The sequence below is a fragment of the Lichenostomus cassidix genome, chromosome 7 (genome assembly GCF_008360975.1).
Source record: "Lichenostomus cassidix isolate B80296 chromosome 7, HeHo_3.0, whole genome shotgun sequence".
NCBI lineage: Eukaryota > Metazoa > Chordata > Aves > Passeriformes > Meliphagidae > Lichenostomus > Lichenostomus cassidix.
The window spans coordinates 23,994,020-24,000,216 of NC_139488.1; positions in this window are offsets into that span (position 1 = coordinate 23,994,020).

The window sequence follows — 6,197 nt, forward strand, 5'->3', positions numbered from 1 at the left end:
TTACAGTCACAAATTCAGAAATAAAAAATGCATAGTAATCATGATAACTCTATCAAACACCCATTATTTTCAGATGAAGTTGTATGAAATAACATGCATTTCTTTTCACACAGAATGAAGGTATCAAATTCATCCAAGAAATAATCAGTCACTAGTTGCTAGTCAGCTTAGTTTTGCAATATAAATAGACATTAACTCCAGAAAGTGTGGGCAGCCATTGTCTCAACTATCCTACATTGTATTTTAAAGATGGTTACAAAACATCCCAACTTTGTAGATTTCTGAGACATAAATCTCAACTGGCAAAGCTTTCTGACTCATATTGTGAAGCAGAGATCAATCACCACCTCTGCAGGGAATGGCTACACTTACCCATCCACCAGCTATGTCAGATTAAATTGAAGCAGGAAAGATTTAATACAGCCGTGCTGCAGTATCGAAGCAAACTTCTCTAATGTTTGTATGTTTTCAAGGCTGTAAATTTTAGGCCCACACTGAACAGTTTCAGCGTGTTGAATTCTTCTTTCTGCATTTTCTGAGACTGAGTCATCTTGACTGACCAAGTTTCATTGGCAAATGCATAGTAGAGATTAATGTTTTAATCTGTCACGACTCTGCGTCACATTGGAATGCAAGAGTACTACTTGTAATTACTGCAATTGTGTTGATGCATAATTTGGTATTAAATAGGTTCATTACTATTTTTGATGTTGGCATTTCACCACACAATACTATAGGCGACACCAAGTGAAATTTATGCTATTATGTGGCCAGAAAATAACTACAAATAACACATTGTTCTCTTTCTACTGGCACAGAAAATCATCGGCTACTAATGAGTTTCTGCCATGAGAAGTGATAAAATATCAATTGTTCAATTCAGATAAAATTAAAATGAATTAAATTACAGAAAAAACATAGTGGATGGGGAATAACCTCACATTTCCCAGATGATGGATTAGGTCAAGGTCCTAAGGCTTTTCCACTGAATTTTCTCAGAGGAGAAAATCTTTCCTAGGCCTTTTCTTTACCTCTATGACTATTATTTTAAGTGCATAGTGTTAAAAAAAAAAGAGAGGAGAAAAGAGTTCATTATCTTTAGATGCCTTTAGGCAACAAATGGAAGCAACCTCTTTATTGGTTATCATCATGTACTTGACACCTAAAGTTTGGAAGTTTAATGTTGAACAATTTGACTAGAAAGAGGAATGAGAATCCATAATTTATATCTCCAGGATCTGTAAAGAAGCACTAAAACAAGGAAGTCTTGTTATGCTTTAATGTGTTTATGGACTGTTTTTTAAAGGGATGGCAACTTATAAAAGGTTAAGAACTGCTAGCTAGAAGATACTTCCTTTGATTGGTTTTTGTGATTGTGATTGGTTGGTTTTAGTGACTACTGGTTGTAACTAAGGGGCCAAAAGAAATACATTAAAGACAGCAGTGAGTCTTTGTGATCAGCTAGACATTCCTATGGGATGAACAGCAACCTCTAATTTCAAGATAATATGGAACTAGTATCTAAAGAACTGCCTCTAATGCTGCATATGAACAAACGGGAGCCTGTATAATACTTTTTAATAAAAAGAGCAAAACTGATTTGATTAGCTTTATCAAAAGATATCTAGGGCACTGTTCCACCCTAGGTGTAAAGGCACAAATTGTGTGTGTTTCCATATATATAGTCTGATATTAATATAAGATGAAGACTTGTTTGCTGTGCTAATTGATGATAGGATAGGATAGGATAGGATAGGACAATTAGTTAAATATCTCCAGCAAATCTTTCATTAATGGCAAAGTCAAACCTTCTTGTTCTCCCCCATAAAGAAAAGCTTTCTAAATAGAATGGGAATGTGCAATTTCAGCAGGAAAGAACTGTGTGGTTTCCAGGATTACCACACCCCTATGAGGCTATGAGTAGGTGTAGTATTGGTAGGATTTACAAGTGGCTTGTACCTATTTGTTGCTCTCTCTAGGGAATGTAGGGTTGGTTGCCTTACTAACTGTTTACTCTGTAAGTCTTGGTAAACCTGGATCATGTTGGCATGCTAGGAAGGGATATTTTTGCTTGTTCAGTTGGCTGTTTTAAATCTAGGATCTCAGAAGATCTGACAGCACCCATACAGCCAGAGGATAATTCTGTGCAAGATTATTCTTATCCAGGTAGTTTGCTTTGTCTTGCTCTGATGGAGCTCACTAGTGTTATGTAGACCAAAAATACTTTTCTCTTGTCATAGGTGCCTTTTGGGTTGCTGTTTGCTACCAGTTTCTGAAAGCTTGTTTTACAAGCAGCATATTTCTGCAATATACATAATAAATTTATCTTTACCTCCATGTCCAAGAGAGAAGTGTCATATTTTGTCCTTCCTTAGCTTGTGACACAAGGCTGTGAATGGCTTAAAAAAAAAGAAAAATTTGAAGTGATGGCTTAATTCATCCCGGCCTTCTTTGGTTTTCAGTTTTTGTGATACATATTCTGAGATACATTTTTTTCCTGTCTGGACACCTATTCCTGTGATTCCAAAAGGTGGGAATTTTGAGGGAACATCCTGTATTGAAAAATTCCTAGTAGAGATGCTCAGATGCTGCAACATTTCCAGACTTGTGCCTTGGCTTTCAGAGCACAGTAGTAGAAATAACATGCATTTCCATCACCTGTGCAGTGACATGGTAAGAACAATGTTCACAATTTGCTATGTTTGGTTCATTTATCTGGTAGTGTTCCCTTGTTTCAAAATACAGTTTGGAAACAAATGAGAAGTTTAGCTTGAAATTTATGTTTATTCTTCTAGCATGCTGATGACCTTGATATCTGTATACACAAGGCTGTGACTCATTAAACTGTAGAGGATACTTACTTTAGGACTGTAAATATTTTCTGCTATATTTGGCAGGGAGACTTGAACATGTCAGAGCATTGAATGATACATTAAAATGCCACATAATTTCTGAAGAGAAATATATCAATTCCAACTAATTCTAACTATTTCAGGCCTCTGCTATTTTTTGCTGAATCTTCATGAAAGCCTTTTTTACAGAGTTGATAGAGCTCTAGAAATGGCTGAGTTGTTACAGGTAAGAATAATTTTTCTTGCATTTTTCTGTGCTTTATTTTCTGCAGTTCAGTCCTGATCCAGGACTAGGAAAACATTATTATAAATGTCAGTAATTATTAGAATAGGTAGATATTAGATACAATATTAAAATAAAATAGACTGTATGAATAGGTTGTATCCAGTGTTGTATTGGATATGTACAGAAAACGGCATTTGCCCAAACTGGAAAGTTACCATCCTTATTTTCTGAAAATTCAAATCCTAACCCTCAAAAGGAAAGAGTTGGATAATTTTGAAAACTGAAATGATCTGAATTGATAGTAAGCTTGTAGTAATTGAAGGAGAGATGGCTCTTGTAAGTAATGTGCAGTGAGTAAGTCACTCTATTTCGTTGCCAAGGAAATGAAATGAGGCTCTTGGTAAAGAGAAGCAAGGAGGAACACATTGCAACGGGGACAACTGTTACCATTACATAATCCACCTGGCATGGTTATCACAAGTGTGGAACCTTGTGGACATATGTTTGATAGAAAATATCCAATATCTTCTGTATTTCAGTGATAGTTTATGCTGCTGGTATGGCATCCTGGTAATATGATATCCTTTGTGTGATTCCACCACTTGGGCCATGTGTTCTACCTTAGCTATAGATGGGGATAAACTTGTCCATACATTTGAGTATATAATTATTCCTGATTTTTAAAAATATTTTAATAAACAGTTGAAGGCTTTCAGAATTCTCAGAATATTTTCCAAAGGAAGCACAATATTCACTTGCCTGTTCCTTGCTGATTGATGATAATGAAAAAGTAAAACCAAAATTATTTCATATGCGCCAAATGACTTTTCCTGCACAATGGGGTACAGAGAAATTTTGATAAGCTTCTTGGAAATATATTTGTGCAAAGCTTACAGACCATTTCCATTCTTTACTCACTCCATTTAGTAGTGAAGGGTAGCTGATCTGTCACAAATTCAGGGCCAAAGATCACTTTGTGATGGCTAAATCCACACAGGCAGCAAAAAAAAAAGTTACATGCAGGTATATCAACCATCCAAATAGGCATGTGAATGGAAAAGAAATTATATTTTAATTTTGAAATTCAGTGAAAAACCGGCCAAAGTTTGGAGGTCCCAGTAAGATACATCATGAACACCACATAAATTCTCTAGAATTCAAGCAAGCTTGCAATCAGGGGACAGTCTTCCATGAGACATAAGGCAGAGTTTTAACGTAATTTTATTTCCTGCCTCTCCCTGTTTCTGAGCAGGTGCATCTGAACTAGCCTGGCAAAGCTCTCAGCTTTGGAGCCTTCCCAGTGCTATGGTATAAGGGAATTTTTTGTTTTGTTTTGTTTGGTTTGTTTTGTTTGGTTTTTTGGGTTTTTTGTGTTTATTTTTTTTTTACTTTAGGGCATGAGAAGAGTCACTTGGGTGTCATCTTCTGTTTCTCATAACAAGATAATGAAGAGATTCAACAGAATTTGAGAGTTTGAGAGGTGTGGGAGAAAACACCTTCAGGACACTATTTTTAAATCAAAGTTCTTTCACGTTGCTCTTGTTTTAAAGGACAGAACACATAACCAGCGAGGTTTTATCTATTATTTTTATGGCAGAAATTTCCTGATTCTTTCCTGCCACTTTCTGTGGGAGAACAAAGGGAGAGTTTGCAAGAGAATATAGTCAGCCAGAAAGGAATTCTAAGGCAAACTAAATAATGGTGAAATTGATATCCAAATTATCCTTGATAACGTTATCAGGTTAAAAGAAAAGACAGAAGTCAGGTTTGCAAGCTCTTCTGGAATGCTGTCCCAGAAGAATGCATGATCCGCAATGGAAAGAAAAAAGCAGGCAAGGCTGGAGTTAGAACTCAATTAGATTTTCCTATATAACATATTTTGTGTAATTTGTTGTTTTCAAGGTGTTGGATTTGCTGTCTTAAGTTAGTCCTTCAATGGACATCACTAAAGCAAGAGAGTGGTGCTGGCAGGGAGTGAGGCCAACTGACCTGCAGTGTTACAGCCAGAGTAAGTCAGAACAAAACTATGAATCCAAACAACCAGGCTGCTTAATATCTGAACTTCAGCTTTGAAGATAAAAAGAAATTATGATTGAAATAGACCCATCTTGCATTATATTAGTACTTGGGGTGAAGGGCTTTAGAGTTCTTCAAATAGCTTACTGTAAATAATATTATTTAGTATAAATGTAATCACTTTAAGAATTCAATAATGATATATTTATATTTTCCACAAACATATTTAATTAACTGAACTCTACTAAATATTTTCTAAAAACTGTAATTATACACTTAAAATGAGAACTACTTGCTGAAAAGAAACAAAAATCAATTTAACTGGCTTTTAATCTTCTTTATAGCTGGAACAGAGAATATATACTTCTACTTCCATGAATGGTAGAGACTATTACTGTTGTAATTTTAGAATTATTTTATTTAAATGAATTGGATTATACATGAAAGATTTTGCCACAAGTAGCAGGGAAGATTTTGATTATCACAGCATGTAGTTTTAAACATACAAACTACAATCAAAAGCTTCAAGTCAGAAAAATAAAAATAAGGTAATGGATACATAGCTGAAATCACTCTTTGAAAAATAAATTTTTATACCATTTAGGAATGGTATAAAATTTAAATTAGGAATCACGAAGAAAACATCCTGCTCCCAGATGGACAAAATTGGCAAAACAGGAGTACTAATAATAATGAAGAAAAGAGCTGGAACAACAATTTGTGCAATGAAGGGAATAAATTGTATCTAAGCTACAAAATAATAGCCTCCAAGCCAGTGAGCATTTAAGCATATGTTTAATTGTAAACAGGTGAACAGTTCATCTCCCTTTAATGAGACAACTGAGAAGTGAAATGCACTTATGGGGCTGAGGCCCAACATAGTTATTATTGACTAGAGTATTAATCAATTAAGAAAGCCATAAAAAAGCAGTGGTGGGCATGCACATGTTAAATATGCCTGTTTGTGCTAGAGTGTTTGACAGATTTGCTTCTTCCCTCTGAACTGTGTAAATGAGTCATCCTATCACCAGGGAGATGGACTACAGGTGGGTTTCATAACCCATCTGGTTTTCTTAACTTTAGCTATTTAAGATATTTAGCTA